Below are 26,366 nucleotides of genomic sequence, written 5' to 3'. Positions count from 1 at the left end.
CTAATTCTGCTATCTGGAGAGGGGTAAATGCTTTACCCTGAAGTCTCAGAGTCATTGAGACATAGAGCACTGCAACACAGAAACAGGCCATTCTGCCAGCCTAGTCTGTGTCAAACTGTTACTTACCTACCCCCATCGAGCCCCACCTGGACCAGAGCCCTCCTTACTCCTCGCATCCACCTACTTACCAAAATTCTTTGAAATGTTGCAATCAAACCTGCACCCACCACTTCTGCCAGTAGAATGTTTTATACTCACACCACCCTCTGAATGAAGAAGTTCCCACACGGGTTCCCTTCAAGTTTTTCACCTTTCAACCTTAACCCATGAATTTTACTTCTAGTCTCATCCAACTACACTGGAAATAACCTGCTTTCATTTACCCTATCTATACCCCTCATAATTTTGTATAACTCTGTTAGTTCTCCTTTCATTCTCCTGCACTTCAGGGAATAAAGTCCTAACCTATTCAACCTTTCCCAATAACTTGGGTCCTCAAGTCTCCGCAATATCCTTGTAAATTTTATTTGTACTCTTTCAATCTTACACACAATAGATCAAATTTGACCTCGACAATGTTTTATACAACTTCAATATAACATCAAAGCTCCTATTGACAATGCTTTGATTTTTGAAGGCCAGTGTGCCAAAAGCTCACTTTATGACCCTATCTAGCTATGGCCCACATTCAAGGAATTAAAGATCTGTATTTCCACATGCCTTTGTTCTACCATGCTTCACATTGCCCTAATTTTCACTGTGTAAATCCTAATCTGGTTTGTCCTCCAAAAGTGCAAAACCTCACACTTGACTGTATTAAATTCCATCTGCCATTTTTCAGCCCATAATTCCAGCTGGTCCAGATCTCACTCCAAGTTTTGATAGCCTTCCTCGCTGACCACTACACTCCCAATTTTAGTGTCATCTGCAAATTTACTGATCCAGTTTTCCTCATATCATCCAAATCATTTATATAGATGACAAACAACAACTGACCCAGGACCGATCCCTACAGCACACCACCAGTGATGGGCCCCTGTCAAAAGGACAACCATCTAGTACCACTCTCTGGCTTCTCCAATGTCGTTCATTTTATTACTTCATCTTGAATGCTAAGTGAGTGAACATTCTGGACCAGCTTCCCATATGGATCTTAGTCAAAGATCTTGCTAAAGTCCATGTTGCCAATATCCACTGCCTTTCCTTCATCAACTTTCCTGGTAACCTCCTTGAAACTCTAAAGGATTAGTTTGACATTATTTACCCTGCACTAATCCATGTTTACTATCTCTAATGTTGATCCAAATGCTTATACTTTATCTTGTCACTTGGAAAACCTTCCAATAATTTACCCATTACTGATATCAGGCTCACTGCGCTGTAATTTCCTGACTTATTCTTACAGCTTTTCTTGAACAATAGAATAACATTCTCCAGTCTTCTGTCACCTCACCAAAGTTTAAAGATGCTTCAAATACCTTTGACAGGGCCACCGCACCAGCCATCTGCAAGGACCAAGGGGAGACCTTGTCAGGCTCTTGCGCCATATCTACCCTAACACCTATATCAGGATGCTGTTCATCGACTGTAGCTCAGTATTCAACAGCTTCATTCCCACAATCCTGATTGAGAACCCAGGCTTCTAAACCTCCCTCTGCAATTGGATCCTCGTTTTCCTAACCTGAAGACTACCATCTGTGCGGATTGGTGGTAAAATCTCCTCCTCGCTGATGATCAAAACTGGTGCACCTCAGGGGTGTGTGTTAGCCTACTGCTCTGCTCTCTCTATACCCACGTCTGTGTGTCTAGGCATTGTTCAAATACTATCTGTAAATTGGCTGATGATACAACCATTGTTGGTAGAATCTCAGATGGAGATGAGAGGGTGTACAGGAGTGAGATATGCCAACTAGTGGAATGGTGCCACAGCAACAACCTGGCACACAACATCAGTAAGACGAAAGAGCTGATTGTGGACTTTAGGAAGGGTAAGATGAAGGAACACATACCAATCCTCATAGAGGGGTCAGAAGTGGAGAGAATGAGCAGCTTCAAGTTCCTGGGCATCAAGATCTCTGAAGACCTAACCTGGTCGCAATTTATCAATGCAGCTATAAAGAAGGCAAGACAGTGACTGTACTTCATTAGGATTTTGAGGAGATTTGCTATGTCAACAAATACACTCAAAAACTTCAATAGATTTACCGTGGAGAGCATTCTGACAGGCTGCATCACTGTTTAGTATGGGGGGAGGAGCTACTGTACAGGACCGAAAGAAGCTGCAGAGGGTTGTAAATTTAGTCAGCTCCATCTTGGGTACTAGCCTACAAATTTCACAGGACACCTTCAAGGAGCAGTGTCTCAGAAAGGCAGCATCCATAATTAAGGACCTCCAGCACCCAGGGCATGCACCTTTCTCACTGTTACCATCAGGTAGGAGGTACAGAAGCCCGAAGACACACATTCAGCGATTCAGGAACAGCTTTATCCCCTCTGTCATCTGATTCCTAAATGGACTTTAAACCCGTGAACACTATCTCACTTTTTTAATACATATTATTCTGTTTTTTGCACAATTTTAATCTATTCAATATACGTATCCTGAAATTGATTTACTTATTTTTTAATTATTATTACTCCTCTTCTTCTATGTTATCATGTATTGCTTTAAACTGTTGCTGCTAAGTTCACGACCAGTGATAATAAACCTGATCCTAATTTCTAATTTGCTTCAAGACTGCAAGCATCTCCTTGTAATCCAGATACGGTCCATGAGCTTGCTATCATTTTACCTCAGTTCTATAGACACTATCATCACCTTCCACCTCCTGAGTAAATCCAGGTGGAAAAAAAATCCAATTAAGAGCTCCTCATCTCATTCCACTCCATGCATAGATAACTATGTTGATCTTCATGTGGACCAATTTTGTCTCTTGCTATCTTTTTGCTCCAAGTATATCTGTATAAGTGATGCACCATCAATAACTCACTCTGAGACGTAAGAAGCGAGATATCGGCTTTTATTGACTGGAAGAATGAACAACACTACATCCTGGAGAATGAGGCCGGGCTCAGGCCTCAATCGCCTTTATACAGGGGTCTGTGGGAGGAGCCACAGGAGCAGTCCAGACAGGTATATGTAGTTCACCACAATAAGCTCTTGAAATTCTCCTTCACCATGTTTGTCAGAGAAACTTCATGCTTTCCTTTAGCTCTCCTGCTTTCCTGCTTAAGTGTTTTCTTGCATTTCCTATAGTCAGACCATCAACAAGTTCACCACACTACTGGCCTGCCTTCCTGATTGAGGGTAGTGGCAAGCGCGAAATCGGAGGCGTCACTCTCTACTTGGAAGGGAATGGTCTCGTCCACCGCATGCATCGTTGCTTTGATAATGTCCCCTTTAATGCAGCTGAAGGCCACGCAGGCCTCAGCAGAGAGGGGAAAAGTGGTAGACTTGACCAGGGGGCGGGCCTTGTCTGCGTAATGGGGGACCCATTGGGTGCAATAGGAAAAGAAACCCAGGCACCGTCTGAGGGCTTTGAGAGTGGTGGAAAGAGGGAGTTCTAACAGGGGGCGCATACGGTCGGGGTCAGGGCCAATGACCCCGTTTTCCACGAGATACCCAAGGATAGCGAGTCGGGTGGTTCTGAACACACACTTGTCCCTGTTATAAGTAAGGTTCTAAGCTTCGGCCACTTGGAAAAATCGTTGGAGGTTGGCGTCGTGATCCGACCAGTCGCGACCACAGATGGTGATGTTATCTAGATAGGGAAATGTGGCCTTCAGGTTGTACTGGTCCACCATCCGGTCCATTTCCCTCTGGAAGACTGAGACACCATTGGTGACACCAAATGGGACGCGCAGGAAGTGATAGAGCCTGCCGCCCGCGATCTCCGGTATCCTCAGCTTCAGGGACTGCTTCTGCACAAGTTGCTAAGCGGAAAGGCAAGCATCGCTCCAAGTCTTTGGTTACTCAGGCTACCCGCTTCTGCACTAGAATTTGTTCCATTTAGGATTTGTCACTGGCACTTCTTGCTTTACACGGAACTATTACAGTTGGTACCATTCAGTTCATCTGGAGATTACAAGAGTACTGGTGTTCTAAAATGAAGCTTCTGCAAGGACTCTTCCTAATGTTAATGATCGTTGCCTGTTCGGCAGAGAGGATCCAAGATACAGGAGCAGTCCAGACAGGTATATGTAGTTCACCACATTCACCCCCCCCCCCTTTGTTTTAAAGAGTCCCCAGGTGGCGAAGTTTCTTACAAGTATATTTACAGGTTAAGTCTATCAGGTGGTCGAATCTGTCGCTGTGATCTACGTAGCTCCGGCTGCGATTGCACAGGTGCTGGAGGTGGTGATTGCACAGGAGATGGAGGTTGTGCTGGTTCTGGCCTAACTGGAGGTGTCAGGGATCCCTCACGTGTGTGCGAGGCGCCCGGAATATATGCGTACGAGATGCCTGGTACATGAGCGTCGTGAGGAGTCTGTGTGGGGCACGGTGTGCGCGGTGTCACCTCGGGTACAGGGTTCATAGCTACTGTGGAGTGTACAGGGTAGTGGTCTGCTGCTCCTGCGGGCGCCAGGTCGCGGACAGAGACCGTGTCCTCCCGCCCATCAGGCAAGACCACGTAGGCATACTGGGGGTTAGCATGCAGGAGATGAACCCTCTCAACCAGCGGGAAGTATTTATTACTCCTCACATGTTTCCGGAGCAGCACTGGCCCTGGGGACGTCAGCCAAACTGGTAGGGTGGTCCCAGTGACAGACTTCCTGGGAAAAGAAAATAGGCGTTCGTGAGGGGTAGCATTGGTGGACGTACATAACAGGGAGCGGATAGAGTGGAGTGCCTCAGGGAGGACCTCCTGCCATCGGGAGACCGGCAACCCTTTTGACTTAAGGGCTAAAAGTGTGGCCTTCCACACTGTGGCATTCTCCCTCTCCACCTGTCCATTCCCCTGGGGACTGTAACTCGTGGTTCAACTAGTAGCAATACCACTAGCTAGCAGGTACCGGCGCAGCTCGTCACTCATAAAGGAGGACCCTCTATCACTGTGGATATAGCAGGGATATCCGAACAGAGTGAAGAGCTGGCACAAGGCTTTTATGACAGACGTGGTAGTGGTGTCGGGGCAGGGAATGGCAAAGGGGAATCGCACGGCTGGACAGCGTCAGCGTTGTGCAGAGCAGCCTCCAGCGTGTCGGCCGTCTCGATCGCCGAGCGTAAGGTAAGATCAGCATTTTCCAGCAGCCGCTGGCGCACATACACTGACCTAATTCCGGTCACAAAGGAATCCCGTACCAAGAGTTCCGCATGCTGTTCCGCCATGAGCGTTTTGCAGTCACAAGTCCGCACGAGTGCCTGTAGAGCTCGGAGAAATTTGGCAGACAACTCCGCAGGGAGCTGTCTGCGCGTGGCCAAGCGATGTCTGGCATAGACGGCGTTCACCGGCCGCAGGTATTGTCTTTTGAGGGCGTCAAGCGCCCCTTCGTAGGTCGAGAGGTCCCTGATGAATGAGTAAACTTTTGGGGCGACTCTCGAGAGGAGAATTCTGTGCCTAACAGCGGGGTCAGTTGCACGAACCTCCTCCAAGTATGATTGGAAGCATGCAAGCCAGAGTTCAAAGGCAAGAGCTGCTTCAGGGTCTTGGAGGTCCAAATCCAATCTTTCCGGATGTAAAACGGTTTCCATGTTTTTAACTTCCAGTCAATAAAATTGATGCACCATCAATAACTCACTCTGAGATGTAAGAAGTGAGATATCAGCTTTTATTGACTGGAAGAATGAACAACACTACATCCTGGAGAATGAGGCCGGGCTCAGGCCTCAATCGCCTTTATACAGGGGTCTGTGGGAGGAGCCACAGGAGCAGTCAGCAGGGGTCTGTGGGAGGAGCCACAGGAGCAGTCCAGACAGGTATATGTAGTTCACCACAATAAGCTCTTGAAATTCTCCTTCACCATGTTTGTCAGAGAAACTTCATGCTTTCCTTTAGCTCTCCTGCTTTCCTGCTTAAGTGTTTTCTTGCATTTCCTATATTCCTCAAACACCTCATTTGTTCTTTGCTGACTATACTTGCAGTGCACCTTCTTCATCTTAACCAGGGCCTCAATACCCCTCAAAACCCAAGGCCCCCTAAGACTTATATACTTTTAAACTATTTACACCTTTGTTATTAGTGGTTTAAAATGATAAACAATATAAATATTATTCTTTAAAATGACAGTAATGGAATATTTAAAATTTTAGATATTTGTTTCTACATGTTGAGCAACCTAAAGATAAAAGGAATTTGTCTACCAATGATTGAAATCACCATAATGTTAACCTAATTTTCATTATGTGATATTGGCAAACAAGACCATAAGACCATAAGATATAGGAACAGAATTTGGCCAAGAGTCCCAGAGGGTCTGCTCCACCATTCCATTATGGTTGATTTATTATCCTGCCTTCTCTCTGTAACCTTTGATGCCCTGATTAATCAAAAATCTATCAACCTCCACCTTAAATATTCCCAATGACTTGGCCTGCACAGTCATCTGTGGTAATAAAATCTACAGATTCACCGACCACTGGCTTAAGATTTTTTCTTCATCTCTGTTCTAAATGCATGTCCCTCTATTCTGAGGTTCTGCCTGATGGTCCTAGGCTCCCCCACTATAGGAAACATCTCCTTCATGCCCACTCTATCTAGCCTTTTGATATTCAGAAGGTTTCAATGAGATTCCAACACCACCCCCCTCCCCCATTCCAGCAAGTACAGGTCCAGAGCCATCAAATGTTCCTCATAGTTTAACCCTTTCAAGCTCAGGATCATTCTCATGAACCCTCTTCTGGGCCCTCTCCAATGCTAATGCATCTTTTCTTAGATGGGGGCCCAAAACTGCTCATGATACTCCAAGTGCATTCTGACCAATGCCTTATGAAGTCTCAGCATTGCATCCTTACCTTTAATAATCTAATCCTCTTGAAATTAATACTAACATTTCATTTGCCTTCTTTACCACCAACTCAACCTTTTAGGGAATCCTGCACAAAGACTCCCAAGTCCCTTTGCACTTCTGATTTCTGAATTTGCACCCCATTTAGAAAGTAGTCTACGCCTTTATTCCTTCAACCAAAGTGCATGACCATACACTTCCCTACACTATAGTCAGTCTGTATTCAAAAGAAGTAGAAGTATTTAAAATGAGCAAGCTAGCAATGTCTTTATAACATTTAAAGTGTATTTGCAGAGCAAGGGAAATGTGAAATATTTTGGGCAAGCCGAAGTATTCTTTTACATTTGGAATAAATGTTGGTTTGTGATAGCAATCCCAAGCCTTAAACGGATGGGTCCAAGGCAATACTGAGAATGGGCCCCTCAAGATTTATTTACCTATTAACACCAAGCTACAAAAATGTCTCCAGCACTGCTACCAACTAAGAAGTACACTTATACACTTTCATGAAAGAACTTATAAACCTTTCCTTTTAGTTAAAACATAGAATGATAGGGCCAATTTGTTCTTCAAACATAATTGTCATTTGTGTATGGGATTTGTTGCACGTCATTGGAGGATGCCCCTTAATTGGAAGATGTGAATAACCATTGACAGCAAAAATCCTGAACTTTTGTGACAGGTGATTCCTAGATACAATTAGTTCTGGAGTTATTCAATTCAGGAGCATACCAGCACTAGTAGCTGAGGTATCTGGCCCTCTCTCCCTTGTGTAACTCAGTTGTTTTTTCCAAACACAACCAACCAAACTAGAAATGAGCTAAAATTAGATGAAGAACAAACTTCCAATCTTTTCCCCTGGTGTTGATATGAAAAGCAGTGTTTTCTAGGCAAGCCACATGTCCATGCCTCATACATGTCAAATGATAGGTGTGCAATTCGAATCTTGAAATTCGTATCTGTCAAAAAGTTTCTATAAGTGGCATATTTGCTTTGCTGATTTCAGACTTTTATTCTGTTCTTGAGTTTGTGTAAGTTATGATTTGTGATTTCATATGGAGACTGAAACAGAAAACTATTTTTTATGCTTTATAATTAGAAAGCTCTTATGTTGTAATTCTTTATTGGGAAAATGCTTTGCTATTTAGCTTTGCATTTGTACATGGTTTCTCTAAAACTAATTATTCTAAGTAATAATATGAGAAACTAAAATGAATTATGAAACAATAAAGCAATTATACCAGGCATGCTCAAAATAATGTCTTTCCAGGTATTATCTGTACAAGGTGTAGAAATTCTTTGATCAGACTTTGTTAGTGACTGATCTGTGAATCTTAGACATTTACAGTGTAGTCCCATTGACCTGCACCGGGACCATACCTCTCCAATCCATGTATCTATCCAAACATTGAGATCATATTTACATGCCCCGCTTTTGCAGGCAGCTTGTTTCACACCCTCACAACTTTCTGAGTGAAGAAGTTTCCTCTCATGTTCCCCTAAAACATTTCACCTTTTGCCCTTAACCCAATCCTTCTAGTTGTAGCCTCACCCAGCCTCAGTGGAAAAAGTCCACTTGCATTTACCCAGTCTATACTCCTCATACTTTTGTATACCTTTATCAAATCTCCCCTCAAAATTCTACTTTCTAGGGAATAAAGGTCTAATCTATTTACTCTTTCCTTGTAACTTGGGCCCTCCAGTCCTGGCAACATCCTTGTAAATTTTCTCTTGTACTCCTTCAATCTTATTTATATCTTTCCTGTAAGTAGGTGACCAAAGCTGCAGATAATATTCCAAATTAGGCCTCACCAGCACCTTATACAACTTCAAAATATCATCCCAACTCCTGTACTCAATACTTTACTCTATGAAGGCCAATGTGCCAAAAGCTTTCTTTGAAACCCTATCTACCTGTGACGCCACTTTCAATGAATGATAGACATATATTGCCGGATCTCTTTGTTCTAACGCACTCTTCAATGCCCTGCCACTCACTGTGTAAAACGTACACTGGTTGATCCTCCCAGAATGCAACACCTCACACTTGTCTGCATTAAAATCCACCTGCCATTTTTCAGCCCACTTATCCAACTGGTCCAGATCCTTCTGCAAGCTCTGATAGTCTTCCTTGTTGTCCACTACACCCCAATCTTGGTGTCATCACAAATTTGCTGATCCACATTATCATTCAAATTGTCAATGTAGATGACAAACAACAATGGATCCAGCACCAATCCCTGTGCAGCTCCACTATATCACAGGCCTCTAGTCAGAGAGTCAACCATCTACTACCACTCTCTGGCTTCTCCCTCAAAGCTAATGTGTAATCCAATTTACTACCTCATCTTGAATTCCAAGTGATTTGGGGATTTGTGATGAGTGTGAAATCTCTCCCAATGGTAGAGAGTTGAGGAGCAAGGATTTTTAGATCTGACTTTATTCATTGCACTGACCATCAACCTGCTTGAAATGGGTGCACAGAGGCAGATTCAGCAGCTCAGTGATTGCAGGTAAGCAAGTTGCATGGGTGAGGAGGAAAGATGGGGTTATTCTGAGTCAAATGATTAGAAAGGAGGACAGGATACACATTTGAGGTCCAAAATTTTCATGTAGGTCATTAAGAAACCATCAGTAAGCCACCAACATAAATTTGGAGCTAGGCTTTTTAACGACTGGATTAACATCCTGAACATCCTGACATATTTTATTGATTAGGACAACTGCCATGACCACCTTGCTGTGCAGGATGAAAAATACCAGACGATTCTTATTTAAGGTAATTCTGATTTAACCGGGATTAATAAATCTCCATTCTGATTCAGAAAGCTTACTTTTGACGTTTCAAAGGTGACACATGATTTTCATGATCGGAAAATGTAGAATTCTTGTGGGTAGAGTTAAGAAAATGCAAGGGGAGAAAGACCCTGATGGGAGTTATATCATGGGAGCATCCCTCAAATAGTAGCCACGATACGGGGTACAAATTACAGCAGGGGTTAGAGAAGGGATGTAAAAAGGGCAATGGTACAATGGTCATGGGGATTTCAATATGCAGGTGGATAGGGAAAATCAGCTTGGTGCTGGATCCCAAGAGAGAGAATTTGCAGAATGGCTACAAGATAGTTTTTTAGAGCATCTTGTGTTTGACCCCATTAGAGGAAAGGCAATTCTGGACTGTGAATAACAGACAGACAGACATACTTTATTGATCCCGAGGGAAATTGGGTTTCGTTACAGTCGCACCAACCAAGGATAGTGTAGAAATATAGATTTGATTCGGGAGCATAAGGTAAAGGAGACAGTGATCATAATATGATAGAATTCACCCGGCAATTTAAGAGGGAGAAGCAAAAGTCCAATGTATCAGTATTACAGTGGAGTAAGGGAAATTTCAAAGGTATAAGAGAGAAGATGGCCAAAGTTGACAGGAAGTAGACACTAGCAGGGATGACAGCAGTACAGCAATGGCTAGTGTTTCTGGTAGCAATTTGGAAGGCAGAGGCTGGATACATCTCAAAGATGAAGTACTCCAAAGTTAGGATGGAGCAACGATGGCTGACAAGAGACATCATCAGTCAGCATAAAAGCAAAAGAAAGGACTTATAGCAAAAATTAATGGGAAGTTAAAGCTTTAAAAAATCAGCAATAGGATACTAAAAAGCTATAAGGAGAGATAAAATGAAATATGAAGCTAAGGAGCCAATAATATAAAAGAGGATACCAAAAGTTTTTCTCAGATATATAAAGAGCAAGAAAGAGGCGAGAGTGGATATTCGAAAGTGACACTGGAGAGGTAGTAATGGGGGGACAAAGAAATGATGAATGAACTTAAGAAGTATTTTGCATCCGTCTTCATTTTAAATGACACTAGCAGAATGCCAGAAATGCGAGAGTGTCAGTGGGCAGATGTGAGTGTTGTAGCCATTACTAAGCAGAAGATGCTCGCGAAGCTGAAATGCATGAAGGTAGGTAAGTCACCTAGAACAGATGGACTACACCATAGGGTTCTGAAAGAAAAAGCTGAAAAGTTTGTGAAGACATTAGTAATGATCTTTCAAGAATCAGTAGATTCTGGAATGCTTCCCGAGGAAAGGAAAACTAAATGTCACTCCACTCTTTAAGAAGGGAGGGAGGTAAAAGAAAGAAAATTATAGGCCATTTAACCTAACTTGAGTAGTTGGGAAGATGTTAGAATCTGTTATTAAGACTGAAGTTTCAGTTTACGTGGAGTCACATGATAAAATAGGCTGAAGTCAGTATTGTTTCCTTAAGGAGAAATCTTTCCTGACAAATCTGTTGGAATTTTTTGAGGAAATAACAAGCAGGATAGACAAAGCAGATTTACTGGTGTTGTTTGCCTAGATTTTCAGACCTTTGACAAGATGCCTCACATGAGGCTGCTTACCAAGATAAGAGCCCATGGTATTGTCAGCAGTTTTTGGCCACTTATCCAAGAAAAAATGTGCTGGAATTGGACAGGGCTCGGATGAGCTACATGAGAATGATTTTAGAAAGGAAAGGGTTAACACATGAGGAGAGTTTCATGCCTCCAGGCCTGTACTCACTGGAGTTTAGAAGAATGAGGGGGATCTCATTGAAACCTGTCAAATATTAAAAGGTCTAGATATGGTGCATGTGAAAACGAAGTTTTATACAGTGAGGATTCTACGGCCAGAGGGCACAACCTCAGAGCAGACAGATGTCCATTTAGAACAGAAACAAGGAGGAATTTCTTTAGCTAGAGTGTAGTCTCAATTTTATTATAAGAATCATCCCTTGCAATAGTAGTCAGTCTGTGAAATTCATTGCCACAGATGGCTATAGAGGTCAAGTCATTTAAAGTGGAGTCTGATAGGTTCTTCAGTAGTCAAGACGTCAAATGTTACAGGAAGAAGCCAGAATAATAGGGCTGAGAAAGATAATAAATCAGCTATGATGGAATAGTGGAGCAGACTAGATGGGCTGAATTTTGCTTCTGTGTCTTCTGGTCAATTGATTTAAGAAAGGATCAAGTTTGGATCAGATGCTGCAGACATGTCTTCAGGGCCACCATTATTTCACCATGCTCCTCATTCCCAATGAATATCAAATCAGTTAATGTAATAAAATCCCCAGTGGGAAAATGGCCCATGAGGCCAACAAGTCAACTTAAAGACAGCATCTGATTAAAGAAAGACTCCTTTCAATCATCAGAAGGCTCTCCCCACTCATAACTTCCTAAACTGAAGAATCCTGGGAGAGTGCTTTTGTCCCATTATCGGCAGGCCTCTAATGAAGAGGTGAGGCAGCTCTGCTCACAAACATCCCTACCTTTGCAACAGCTGACAAAGTTCTCCACGCAGCTTTACCAAATATCAAAGCTCTGAATTAATTTTAAACCTTGAATGGATCCCTGAAAAATCTATCAATATTTATGTAAGTCATTAAAATTAATATTTATAAAAGAATTAAAAAATTAAAACTAGACCATGTGATGATCATTTTAAAAAAGCAGGAATATCTTCTCCTTTCCACCTAATGTCAATTCCTGCAGTCCTCCATTGAATTTAATGGGATCTCAATTCCTCTGCAGGTTGAACATGGCACAGGATCAGAGAATTTGTTAGCCATGATAATACTGGAGAAACTCAGCCAGTATGATCTCTTCCTTCAGCTCCTTACAAAATTTACCAGCTCACATTTGACAGTGCACTGGAACTTACTGCTGTTTAACCGACTACTTTCCAGTTATTCCCCTCACTGCATCAACCTGTAAGCTTGGCCCAAAGTAAAAGGATTTGTATATTAAAAAATGAAGACAAAAGGGAAAGAGATTCTAACAATAAAGCAAAGTTGCAACAATTTCCCATTTACCTGGTCTCTTCCAATTGTTCAAGTTTAAGTTGCGAGAGTGCATGAGGCTGTCAAAGGCCTCTGTACTTGAGTGATATCTCTCTCTCTCTCTCTCTCTCTCTCTCTCTCTCGATGGTGGGGGAAAGCTTGCTGCCAATTATTGAATCTGAGAAACTAGAAGTAAAAATGACACAGCAGACACTAACATCGTAATCAGTGAGCTGTTTTGTTTGATTGGTCTCCCCTCTCGCTGTGAAAGAGTGACGCCTCTCTGTCCCTTGTTAGTGAGAGAGAAAAAGCCTGTGGCATATGTGGCATATATATGTCAGGTGAACAATAGTTTTTGTTGAACTGCAGATCATGGTCTCTCTTTGGGGGCTTTTCTATTGCTTGCTTTGTGTGGGGTGGGTGCTGATTCTTGCTGTTGAAATAAGTGGAGGAGGAGAGAAGGGGAGGGTTGAGGCTTTGCTGCTGTCTGTACATGGGAGTGGGGAGAGGTGTTTTGGGGTTCTAACATTTTTCTGTCATTCATTCTTTTGGGTTATCTTCTGTTTTTGTGGATGGAAAATCCTACAAAAGTAGTGGATGTGGCCCAGTCCATCATGGATAAAACCCTCCCCACCACTGAGCACATCTACATGAAATGCTGTTGCAGGAAAGCAGCTTCCATCATCAGGGACCCCTACCACATGCTCTCTGCTCGCTGCTGCCATCAGTAAGAAGGTACAGTAGCCTCAGGACACCACTAGGTTCAGGAACTGTTATTACCCTTCAACCATCAGGCTTTTGAACTCAACTTCCCATGCCTCATTATTGAAATGTTTCTACAACCTATGGACTTACTTTGAAGGACTCTTCATCTCATGTTCTAGATGCTTATTTCTTATTTCTACTATCATTATTATTATTATTATTGTAATTATTTATTTATGCATTTGCACAGATTGTTGTCTTTTGCACACTGGTTGAACGCCCAAGTTGATGCAGTCTTTCATTGATTCTATTATTGTTATTATTCTATGGATATACTGAGTAAGCACATAATACAATGAATCTCAGTATTGTATATGGTGATATACTGCATATATACTTTGATAATTAAATTTACTTTGGACTTTTCAACTTTGCCCCAACATTCCATCATGGCTGATTTATTATCCCTCTCAACCCCATTCTCCTATCTTCTCCCTATAACTTTGATACCCATACTAATCAAGAAACTATCAAACTCCATTTAAATGTCTCCACTCCACTCAATGGCTGTCTGTGGCAAAGAATTCCATAGGTTCACTGCCCTTTGGCTGAAGAAATTCCTTCTTATCTTTGTTCTAAAGGGATGTCCTACAATACTGGGGCAGTACCCTCTTGTCTTAGGCTACGTCCACACTACACCAGATAAATTCATAATCAAAGCTTTTTCTCTTCGTTTTTACCTTCCGTCCACACTAAAACAGCGTTTTCATCCCCCGAAAACAGAGCTTTTCAGAAACGCTGTCCAGGGTGTGTAATTTTGGAAACGCTGCTTGGGCAGATCAGTGTGGACGGGGTAACCGGAGAAATCTGAAAACGCTGTCACAAGGCAGCGTGCCATTTCATTGTTTTCCCGAACGCAACACCCCACACAATCTAACAATTTCAGAACAGACGGCAACGAGACTGAAGCCAGAAGAGTTAGAAATGTACTCACAAAATACTTTGATCCATAACTTACTGAATAAATAAGTATACTCATTTTGCCTTGTTTTCTGTCCTTGCTCGTATGAAGGTGGTTTACCTATTTATGCAAGTACTTCTCTGACAATAGATGTGTAACAGCCTAATGTAACATTGTATGGAAATACAAGATAATACTGATGCAGACATGTTTTACACATTTAACAAGGTGTTTTATTAATGCAACAGAGTTAGTCAGTTTTTCAATGTTCATCGTCAGCCAGTTCATACTATCCGTGAACTCTTTGTCGGTTGCCGCCGTACGCTTCAGTATTTGTTTTTTTTTTACTTTGAAATCCTCCTGCGCGAGAGCCAACAGCTGCCCGTCGTTTAAGTTTTTCTAGTCTGTAACTGCAAAAATGCACACTTTCGCAGCGAGGTTCGACACCAAACATGTCGCTTGTTTTCGGTAGATGTGTCCTGTGCATGTGCTGTAGGAGGAGATTCGCTGAAATCTCTGTTTCAATGTGGACAGAAATATTTTTAAAAACGCCTAGTGCGGATGCCTATCATTTTTACGCGAAACCAGCGTTTTCAAAATTATCCGGTCTAGTGTGGATGTAGCCTTAGAATCTCCCACTATTGGACACATTTTCTGCACATCCACTCTATCTAGGCCTTTTAATATTCAGAAGGTTTCAATGAGATCTCCCCCCCCCCCCCCACCTCCACTCTTCTAAACTCCAACAAGTACAGGCCCAGAGGCATTGAACATTCTTTGTACATTAACCCTTTAATTCCCGGGATCATTTTCGTGAACCTTCTCTGGATTCTCTCCAACCATTGCTGTTTGCAGAACACTTTAGTGTTCGTAAGCAGAATCAAAAGGAAGGGGAGTTCAGTCCAACATAAGTGGCTGGTAGATGTTGTCTAAGCATTACAATTTCAATACTGGGGTTAATGATCATTTGGTTTGTGGAGTCTTGCAAAAATAATTCAAAAATGGCTCCTAACTGAAACACAATTTACGTCTAAAAGAGCTGTTGAAATAGCAGGCTCAATTGAAACACCAGACAAAAATATAATTGAATTGCCGTCAGGAATGAACGTGAGCATGAACAAAATTGCAATGTCTAAACAGAAACTTGCCTGAACGAAAAAGTTCTGTTCCCATTGTGGCAAGTGCTCACATACACCAGACCAATGCAGATTTAAAGGTGAAACTTGCAGAAATTGCAACAAAGTAGGACACAAACAAGGAGCATGTTGGGCAGACAAAAATAAAAGGACTGCATAGGGAGGAGAAAATGTTAAAAAGTAAAGTTGCAGTTTCAAAAAGAGCATTAATCTGCATGCATTTGAAGAAAAATATGATCATGATGTGTGTGACATGGGAGTGAGTAGCCTTGAAATTTATCATGTGGAAACTAACAATAGACAAGCAGTATGGCTTACAGCAGAAATAAACGGTAAATTAATTAAAATCGATTTGGACATTGGCTCAGCTGTTTCAGTCATTCCACAAAATGAGTTTGAATGACATTTCAGAGTTACCAAACTGAAGCCTGCAGATATCCAGCTACACTAGAGAAAAGATAACTCCTGTGGGAATGACAGTCATAACAGTGAAACGCAACAACCATCAAGACATATTAGGCTTGCATGTGGTAAAAACAGGAGGGCCAGCATTATGGGTGTGTGATTGGCTGAGACAACTATAAATTCATTGGAGATCTATCCACCACTTTCATGTCACATCCCCTGTAATAGTGTTAACAGAAAGGGAATAAGTAAAGGTACTGGATGATGCCACGACTGTCTCAATATTATACACCATGAACCATTGCCCAGCAGCAGGAAAGCCTAAGGAAGGACCATGCTGCTCAGCAGAAACATGGAAGTGACAAAAGCAATGGTCCAATTACAACAGGTTTTGTAAGATTTTCCAAGATCAAGGTGCTCAAACTAGAAAGAAGAAAAAGGAAAAGAAAGAGGAGTTCTATCAAAGTGGAAGTGGATAAACAAGACCTAATTTCTAGATAAGTTAGCAAATACAAAGACACTCACAAGAAACGTGAAGATAAAAGAAAGTGAGAAAAATAAAGACTAGAAGTTGGAAAGGAGAGAAGAGATAGAAAAGATCCTGAGTGAGAAAGAGAAAGACATGAAAAAGAGAAGGAGCATGAAAAAGTAAAAGAGTGGGAACAAGAGCATGAGTGGGATTAGGACGATGAGCGAGACCATGACAGGAAATGTGAGAGCACCAAGGATAAGAGAGAATGACCGAGAAAGTGACTGAGAATGGAATAAAGTGATGAGAAAGAATCCAGGACCAGGAGAGGAGGAAGGATTGAAGTAGACAAAAGCTGACAAAAGGAGAAGGAAGGTGTCCAGAGCTGTCAGAACCACTTCCTGCAGTCTCAGAGTCAACACCTACAAACACCACAGAGGAGGCCCCAGAATCTGAGTTTGTTTTCACAGTCACAAGCCTCACCTGCCAAGCAGAGTGACTTCCCTTGTCAGGAAAGACATTATTCCACAAAAGTCTGAAAACCTCCACAGTGATTAAATCTTTAGTCCTGAATGGGACAATTTAAAATTTACTATGCTTTGGATGTCTATATAGTAATTGTATCATATTGTGTATCATATATTGTATATATAGTATAGGTATATAAGTTGAAGTGCATTCTAAATTGTGTTGACATTTATAGCTAAGCAGGGAGGCTTGTTGTGAATTTAATATATCAGTAATATTTTGAGTCTTATTGTAAATATATTGTTTGATTAAGCATTTTTTGTTATTTAAATAATTCACTGTGGGTTATATGTAAAAGTACGTGAATGGCATACGTCATCATGCCACCATGTCATATGTGCATGCCTTGCTTAAAGTACAAGAACAAATTACCACAAGTTATCTCCTGGCTCCCTTGTTTTCCTTTCAATTAGTTTTCATGTTTTGGAGTAGAATTCAGAGAGATAAAATTGTCATTGGGAATTTACATTCTTTTCACTTAGTGAAAAGCAGGTGGGAGCTATTATAAAGGATTGAAACAAAAAGGAAAATTCCGGAAATTGCTAACTGACCAGGCAGCATGTGTGGAGAGAGAAAAAAAGAGTTAATATCATATATGGATAATCTTGCAGCAGAAATTAGCATTTCAAATAAATGCATGGAAAGTGAGTTATCTTCATTTATTGAGCTTAATACAGAGTCAGGAAGGTTATAACATACTCCATCACTTCATATTTCAACTAGACAGGTTGTGTTCATTGGGAAAGGCATTACCAATGTTCACTAATCTGCAAAAAGGTTGTAGAATAATGAAGAATTCTATACAAAAATCAAAACTATGCTCACTCAACTCTGTGAAATTCTAGTTGCAAAGATGACATGAGCTGGAAAGAGCACATAATAATTTACAAAGATGTTGCAAGGACATGAGAGACTGAGATAGGGAGAGAGGTTGAGTAGGCTAGGACTTTATTCATTACAGCATATTTTTAATCTTTATCAGATTTTTGGATTATTGATTTATCAGATTTATCACTGACATGTTATGTGAAATTTGTAGCAACAGTATATTACAAGGCATAAAATTGCCATAAATTACCGAAATTTTAAAAAAATAGTGCAAAGGAAAAGGAATTGGGAGTTCATTGGTTCACTGGATGTTCTAAAATCTGATGGTGGATTGAAAGAGCTATTTCTAAATCATTGACTATGAGTCTTAAGGCTCCTGCTTCTCCAACCCGATGTTCATAACAAAAAGTGGGCATGTCCCATTTGGTGATGGATGTCACCTTCTTGAGGAGAATGAGGAGTGAACTTATAGAGGTGCTTAAAATCATGAATGACATAGTTACAGAGAAAGCACATAGTCTTTTTCCAGGGTTGGGGAATCAAGAACCAAGGGACAGAGGTTTAAGATGAGAAGAGAGAGATTTAATAGAAGTCTGATGGGAAAATATGTCGCTCAGAGTGTGCTCCAGATATCAAGTGAGCTGCCAGATGAAGTGGTTACATTTACAACATGTAAAAGGTACTTGGGCAAGTACGTGGATTTCAAAAGGTGTAGGTGAATTTGAGCCGGACATAGGCAATCGAGGCTAGTTAGATGGACCGATTGAGCCGAAAGTTCTGTTTCAATATTATATGACTCTACAACTCCATACTTCCATTAGATAAGGCTTATAAAAACAACACCAGTTGGACACGACCAATCAAGAAGAATCTCATAAACTCCCCTGCTCCTTGTAGCACATGCAATTTTTGTATTAGTAGGCTGAGTGATGAGGAGGATTTTCCAGTCACATGAAGTTGGAAAAATGCACATTAGGCATTATTTAAACTTTGCAGAGTAGTGTTCTTAAGCACTTGGCAATTATTTTAATTATAGGATTAGACCACACTTAATCATTTACTCAGATTGTAGTGAAAAGTTCATTCTTTAGTATAAAATGTACACTCATTTTATAATTAGGGTTTCCAGTGCTAAATTTAGCTCATTTGGTACACACATTGGAATTCAGGTGCATAAGTGAGTTGTCTCATGTGTTTGCCAGCTACATTTTGCTTAGTCATTTAGTCAATGCTGGACCTTCATACAGAGTAAGAGCAACCCTCTCTTCTCATTTCCTTTCCCAAGCAACAGAGTTACTGAATAAAGCAAAATAGAGTAATGTTGAATGCATTTGCCCAAACATCTGTGCAGATGTTTAAACAATACCTACTAATTATGAGCCAACAAATTTTAAAAATGCAGAGTTTCTGATAACTTCGAAGTTTTTCATCCTTCGAGTTGATGCATTGATGAGTGACAATGTCTAACTATCACATACCCTCTTTAATGATAATGGATCCCTTCCCAAGTTTTACCTCCTAGAGCCTGATTATTTCTCTGCTTCCTGTGGGATTATGATGAACCATTTTTAATATTGCTAACATTAACAGTTTTTCAAGAGATATGTTAAAATGAATATAGGAAAACAGAAACATAATATACTTTGATTGCTATCAAAACTTAGAATGAAAAGCAAGTAAAAACACAAAATGCTGGCAGAACTCAGCAGGCCAGACAGCATCTATGGGAGGAGGTAGAGACGACGTTTTGGACCGAAACACTTCATCAGGAGTGAAGTAATATGGGATGGTCAAGGGGGGATAAAAAGTGGGGGGAGGGATAAAGTAGAGAGCTAGGAAGTGATAGGTTGGAGGGAAATGGGCTAGGGAGAAGGTGGAGAATTATGGGAAATAAAAGAGAAAGAAAGGTAGGGCTGGAGGGAGATTATAGTGAGGGGGGGAAAAAGAGAGAGAAAGAGAACCAGACTGAAATAATAGATAGGGATGGGGGTAAGGGGGGGGGGCAGGGGTATCAATGGAGGTCTCTCTCTGCTCCCAACCTACCATTTCTTCGGCCCTGAAACTTTTGGACCACACGCTAAGCCAGACCTGGTATTATAGTCACATATCTCTCTACTCCATTCCTCCCCCCACTTCTTATCCCCCCTTGACCATCCCATGTTACTTCACTCCTGATGAAGGGTTTCGGCCCGAAACGTCATCACTACCTCCTCCCATAGATGCTGTCTGGCCTGCTGAGTTCCGCCAGCATTTTGTGTTTTTATTTATTTCCAGCATCTGCAGATTCACTCGTGTTGCCAATGAAAAGCAAGTATTTTGTTGGAGGTTGCTTGCAAGCAAAATTGCTCTTAAAATCCTGCTAAAGATAAATTTAGTTGTGATTAATTTATAAGTTTTCTCTTTTATTATGCATGATTATAATGTGAAACATCACTGGAAATAATCTGTTAATAAATTAAACTGTGCATAAGGGATAATTAACTTCAAATTAATCTGTGTATACTTTACCTGTTTTTTTTCATTTCCCTGGAACCTCAAGGTATCTAATTTGCTACTGCTCTTTAGGTTAGAGCACAAAAGAGGTATTACAAGAGGCTTAGTTCAAGATGCTTTTAGAGAGTTACATGTAATGCAGGGTTTGGAAGGATTTGGATTCCGTGCAGACAGGACAGAAGGGATTAGTTTAATTTGGTATTCTACTCGGTACAGACATTGTGGGGCATTGACTGTTTCTGCTTCTGTTTCTGTTATCGTTCTACGTTCTATGTTGTATGAAATTCCAAAAATTATACTCATAGTAAAGAAGTAAAAGCTTATTCACATTTTTAAGAAATAATTAGAAGTTTGCCTTTTTATCTGCTTATATAAAAGAGAAATAAGTATAAGAAATATTGAAATGCTTCTGGTCATAAAGAGATGGAAACATGTTTCTAAATATAATCCTAACTAAATGTCCTTCCAACAGCTCTCTGGACAGATTAAAATATATAATTTTTTTTTCACAAACTTGACCTCTTTTGTGAAACTGAAATGTACAAATGTTTCAGTTTAATGCTTTATCTGTGCAGATATACCTAAGTCCCAATATTTAACATGAAATGTGGCAAATAGTGTATTATGTGGGCTAGAGTCCTGCATGAAATTCCCTGATCCTAGTGTCCTAAATTTCATTATAGGCCTTTGATGCAGTTAAGGTGTATTCCATTTAAGACCCAAAGCAGGCTTAAAGTAAAGACTCCAGCTTCAGCCTTCTCTGGCATTGACTGAGGATGATAGAAGATGTGGAAGAAGGGCAGAAGTGTGAGCTGTGTGGAAGAATGTACAGTTGATTCATTGGTGCATGACAGATCGGATCCTTTGCCCAAATCAAGATTCAAGATTGTTTAATGTTGTTTCCTGTGTGAAGGTGAGTGCCATAAGTATTACTCCAGATCTGATGAAGTACAAAAGAAACAAAAGATAAAGAACACAATAAATTTTAAAAAGAAAAACACGATCAAAGTTCAAAGTAAGACATATTATTAGGTTCATACATGTCACCACATACAACCCTGAGATTCTTTTTCCTGTGGGCATACTTAGCAAATCTGCAGAACAGTAACTGTAACCAAGATCAATGGACAACAAACTACGCAAATATAAATAAACAGCAGTAAATAACAAGCATGAAATAACAAGATAAAGATTTCTTAAAGTAAGACCATTGATAGAAGTAGAATGAGCATAGTTATCCCCTTTTGTTCAAAAGCATGATCATTGAGGGATAGTAACTGTTCTTGAACTTGGTGGTGCGATTCTTCAGGCACTTGTACCAGCTACCTGATGGCAGCAGCAAGAAAAGAGCACAGCCTGGGTGGTGAGGATTATAGATGCTGCTTTTCTATGGCAATGTTTCATGTAGATGTGCTCAATAGTTGGGAGGGTTTTATCCATGATATACTGGGCCAAATCCACTAACTTTTGTAGGAATTTCTGCTCAATTGCATTGGTGTTCCTGTACCAGGCCATAATGCAGCCACTCAGCACACTTTCCACCGCACATCTATGGAAGTTTGCCACAGTTTTTGATGACATGCCGAAGCTCCTCAGACTCCTGAGGAAGTAGAGGCGCTAATGTGCTTTCTTTGTAATTATATTAATATGATGGGTCCAGTACAGGTCCTGGCAAGTTGTAAGATGAGGTGGGAAGGGTGAGGGAGAGAATAATCTAGTCAATGATTGATCAAGGAACATGGAGGAACCCAGAGGTTTACCAGCAGCAGTGATGTAAATGGTAAGGTTGGAGATTGAGACCTCCATTGGGAATTTCAATCAAAATAATAGGCAGGGATTTTAGCATCAGAAGATCAGGGACAACACTAGGAGGTGGTTGGGGAAGGGTAGAAGTAAGATCAGAATGGAAAATTTGTATGAAATGCATTCGACAGCAGTCCCTGCCAAATGTTGCTTTGGCTTACCTTGAGGGACTTACACTTGTTGGCCTGGATGAGTATGATGCAGGTCCTCCGCAAGGCCCGAAAAGGAAAGTTACAAGAAGATTAACATCATCACATGTAGTTTCCAGATGATTTACACACAAAGGGCCTAGGGAGATGGAAATCAATTCCGAAACAATTATTATTTCATTTCACTCAAAAAAAGTCAATTTTCAATCCCATAGAGCTAAAATAAGCAGCAGTGTGAGATTTAATTGCTTGCTAACAAATGTTCTGCTTCTGTAGCTGAGGAACTGGAGTAGGGAGCAGAGTTTCCAACTTGTGGATCTTTGGGATTTCTTCTTAGGAAGGTATGACCTGCACAACAGGGACAGGCTACACCTGAACTCAACAGGACCAATATCCTTGCAGGCAAATTAGCTAGAGATTTTGTGTAGGGTTTAAACTAGTTTGACGGGGGGGCGAGGGGGTAGGAATCAGATTGATAGATCAGAGGATCGGGCATTTGGTGTAAAGGAGATGGAGTTTGTATAGAAATTATGAGGAAGTATAGGCAGTAGAAAGGGTATTATTGCGGTGTTAAAATGTGTCTATCTTAACACAAGAGACATCAGAAATAAGCATAATGAACTTACAGCATAGACAGTACATGGAGGTACGATGGCCATTACAGGGACTTGGCTGTCACAATGGCTGCTGGTGGTTTTAGGGTTTAGATGTTTCAAAAAGGAGGTAAAAGGAGTGGGGGAGTGGCACTGCTAATCAGGGATAATATCACAGCTGCAGAAAGGGAGGACATCATGCAGGGATAATCCACTGGATTGGTGGATGGGTGGAAGTCACCCAGCATGGGTGGAAGTCAGATACAGGAAATGAGCAGTCATTCTAATGGGAGTATTCTTCAGACAACCCCCTCCCCCACACTACCTCAAAAACAACAGAGACACTGGGGCGCAGATCGGGAGGCAGACTTTGAAACAGGATTGTTGTCATGAGTGACTTCAATTTCTCTAATATTGACTGCCACCTTCTCATCACAAGAAGTTTAGATGGAGCAGAATTTGTTAAGTGTGTCCAGGAAGAATTCTTGACACAACAGGTGGAGAGTCCGACTGCAGGATAGGCCACACTGCATCTAGTGTTAGGCAATAAAACTGGTCAGGTAATAGATCTCTCAGTGAGTGAGCATTTCAGGGACAGTAAGTACAACTCCCTGACCTTTAGCATGGGTTTGGACAGAGATAAGTGCAGAAGGCATGGGAAAGTATTTAATTGGGGTGGGAGGATTATAATGTTATTTGGCAGGAACTTGGGAGCATAAATTAGCAACAGATCTATTCAGAGAAATACACGACTGAAATCTGAAGGTTGTTTAGGGAGCACTTGCATGATGTTCTGAAAAAGCAGGGACAGGATGGTAAGGTGAAGGAAACATGTTTGACAAGAGATGTGGAACATCTAGTCAAGAAGAAGAAAGAAGCTTACTTAATGAATACTTTGACTTCGTATTCACCAGTGAGAATTACCTTGATGAATGTGAGATCAGTGTCGAACAAACTGATATGCTGGAACATGTTAATGTTAATAAAGAGGATATGATGGAAAATTTGAAACATATTAGGATAGATAAGGCCTGATGGGAAATGCAGGAAGTGATGGAAAATATTGTTGCATTTTTGGCAATGATCTTTATGTTTTCATTGGTCACAGAGTGGCTCCAGATGGTGGTAGGGTGACAGATTTTATTCCTTTGTTCAAGAAAGGGAGTAGGGTTAACTCTGGAAATTATAGACCAGTGAGTCTTCCTTCATTGGTGAGCAAATTATTGGAGTAGATTCTTAGAGAAAGGATTTATGAGCGTTTGGAGAAGCATCGTATGGTTAGTTGCATTGCAAATTGAGAGGATTGTTAAGAAGGCATATGGTGCGTTGGCCTTCATTAGTTAAGACATGAGTTCAAGAGATGTGAGGTAATGTTGCAGCTCTATAAATCCCTAGTTAGACCATACTTGGAGTATTGAATTCAGTTCTGGTCACCTCATTATAGGAAGGATGTAGAAGCTTTAGAAAAGGAGATTAACCAGCATTCTGTCTAGATTGGAGAGCATGCCTTATGAAGGTAATTTGAGTGAGCTAAGGCTTTTCTCTTTGGAGCAATGGAAGATGAGAGGTGACTTAATAAAGGTGTGCAAGATGATAAAAGGCATAGATCAAGTGGATAGCCAGAGACTATTTTCCAAGGCAGAAATGTCTAATTCAAGGGGATATAATTTTAAGGCGATAGGAAGAAAGTATAGGGCAAATATCAGAGGTAAGTTATTTAACACAGAGAGTGGAGGAGACATAGAACATGCTGCCCAGGTGGTGACAGAGGCAGGTACATCAGGAACATTTAAGGGACCCACACATAGACACATGGATAGAAACCTGAAGGATTATGATGGAGGGAAGGATTAGATTGATCTTGGAGTAGGTTAAAGTGGGCACAACATTGTGGACCAAAGGGCTTGTACTGTTCTGTGCTGTTCTATGTTCTGATTACTTGCCACTGACTTCTAGCGGAAAATTTATTTGTGGTCATTTGGTGAGTACAGGATTGCAATCTGTCTATTGCCCTTCACAGCTGAATAACAACATATTTCACTTTTATTCCTTAAGAATAACAGTTTAAGAAGAGTAATGGCGATCTGCTACTGAACAAATTGGGCCCTATTTTGTACTTAAAAGAGGAAATGATGCAAAAGTTTAATTCTGGAAACAATTTTTTCCCCAGAGTTTCAACTCAATGTGGAATCCATTCCATTAGTGGCTGAAAAAATCATTTCTTGTTATTGTCAGTTGTTGTAAACAACATTTTAAATAACCCTTTAATAAATTAAACAGGACATAGGGGATGGTTAATTTCCTCAGTTTGATCTGTTTACACTTTACCTGTTCCTTCCGTTCCCTAGAGCTTCAAGATTACTAATTTGCAGTTGGAGTGCAGAAGAGGTGTAACATTATCAACAAAGGGGAATTACTTTCTTTAGCTCTGTGAGGTTCTAATCACATAACTATGCAGTAATTGTGCTGAAAATAGACATTTAAGAAGCTACAAATGGGATAATTAATTCTTAGCCTTGTCAGTGAATTTGTGCAATTTGTATCTTGCTAGATTTGTTTATCACAGACAAAGGGCAATTTTTTTCAAAGTTTGCTACCAGTGGGGTGCTTCATATAGTAGCAGCTGAAAGCAGGACATATGAGGGTGTCCTGCCTCGATTATCCAACCATTAAGTTTATTGGGTGGAAAATCAAGGCTACAGAGTCCTTGACTTCCCAACACACATTCCCAGCAGGCAAGACTGGACTGGGTGTGTGTGCATTGTTCATGGAGTAATGTCACCATTTGCTGGGTGATCTATGTGAGCACAAACCTCCCCACGGCTGTAAATTTACAGCTCATTGTTAGAAAGAACTTAACAGTGCAGTGGGAGAAGAATGAGAATCTGACCCGGAATAAAAATCTCTCCAGCTTCTATATTCATCTGATGATTGACCAGCTATTCCTTTGTACACCAATTTTGATAGAAAGATTTTTGGACTAATATATCTGTAAGGATATATGGTTTCACAGAGATCCTTTGCTACATAACATAGTTGATCAGTACTTGCGCAGTAAAGTTACAATCATTTTAGATCTAAAATTTTATCTTCATAATAAAATAAAAGATTGTCATTTTATAATCCAATAAATCATGATGGAATATTGATAATAGAGATGTGTCAGAAAGGTAGGTTTTAATGAAATATGTGGGAAACTTTGCTGAACAAAGAGTAATTTCATAAGTGTTAAATAATCGGATGCAGGTAACCTTCAGTTATGAACATACAAGTCCATAAGACCTTAAGATATAGGTGCAGAAGTAGGCCATTCGCCCCATTGAGTCTGCTCCGTCATTCAATCATGGGCTGATCCAAGTCAGAAAGATCAACCTCTCAACTCTACTTAGATTCTTATTTATGCATGAGTCATCTGTAGATTTTATCCTTACCTCCGTAGCTTATCATGTGTAATGTGCGTTATGGTTTGGCTTTACAGCCTGGTTTGGAGAAACATTGTCTCGAATCTATATACATTATATGGCTATT

This window comes from Hemitrygon akajei, chromosome 8 (genome assembly GCF_048418815.1).
Source record: "Hemitrygon akajei chromosome 8, sHemAka1.3, whole genome shotgun sequence".
In the NCBI taxonomy this organism is placed as follows: domain Eukaryota; kingdom Metazoa; phylum Chordata; class Chondrichthyes; order Myliobatiformes; family Dasyatidae; genus Hemitrygon; species Hemitrygon akajei.
Note: the sequence above shows the minus strand (reverse complement) of the source record.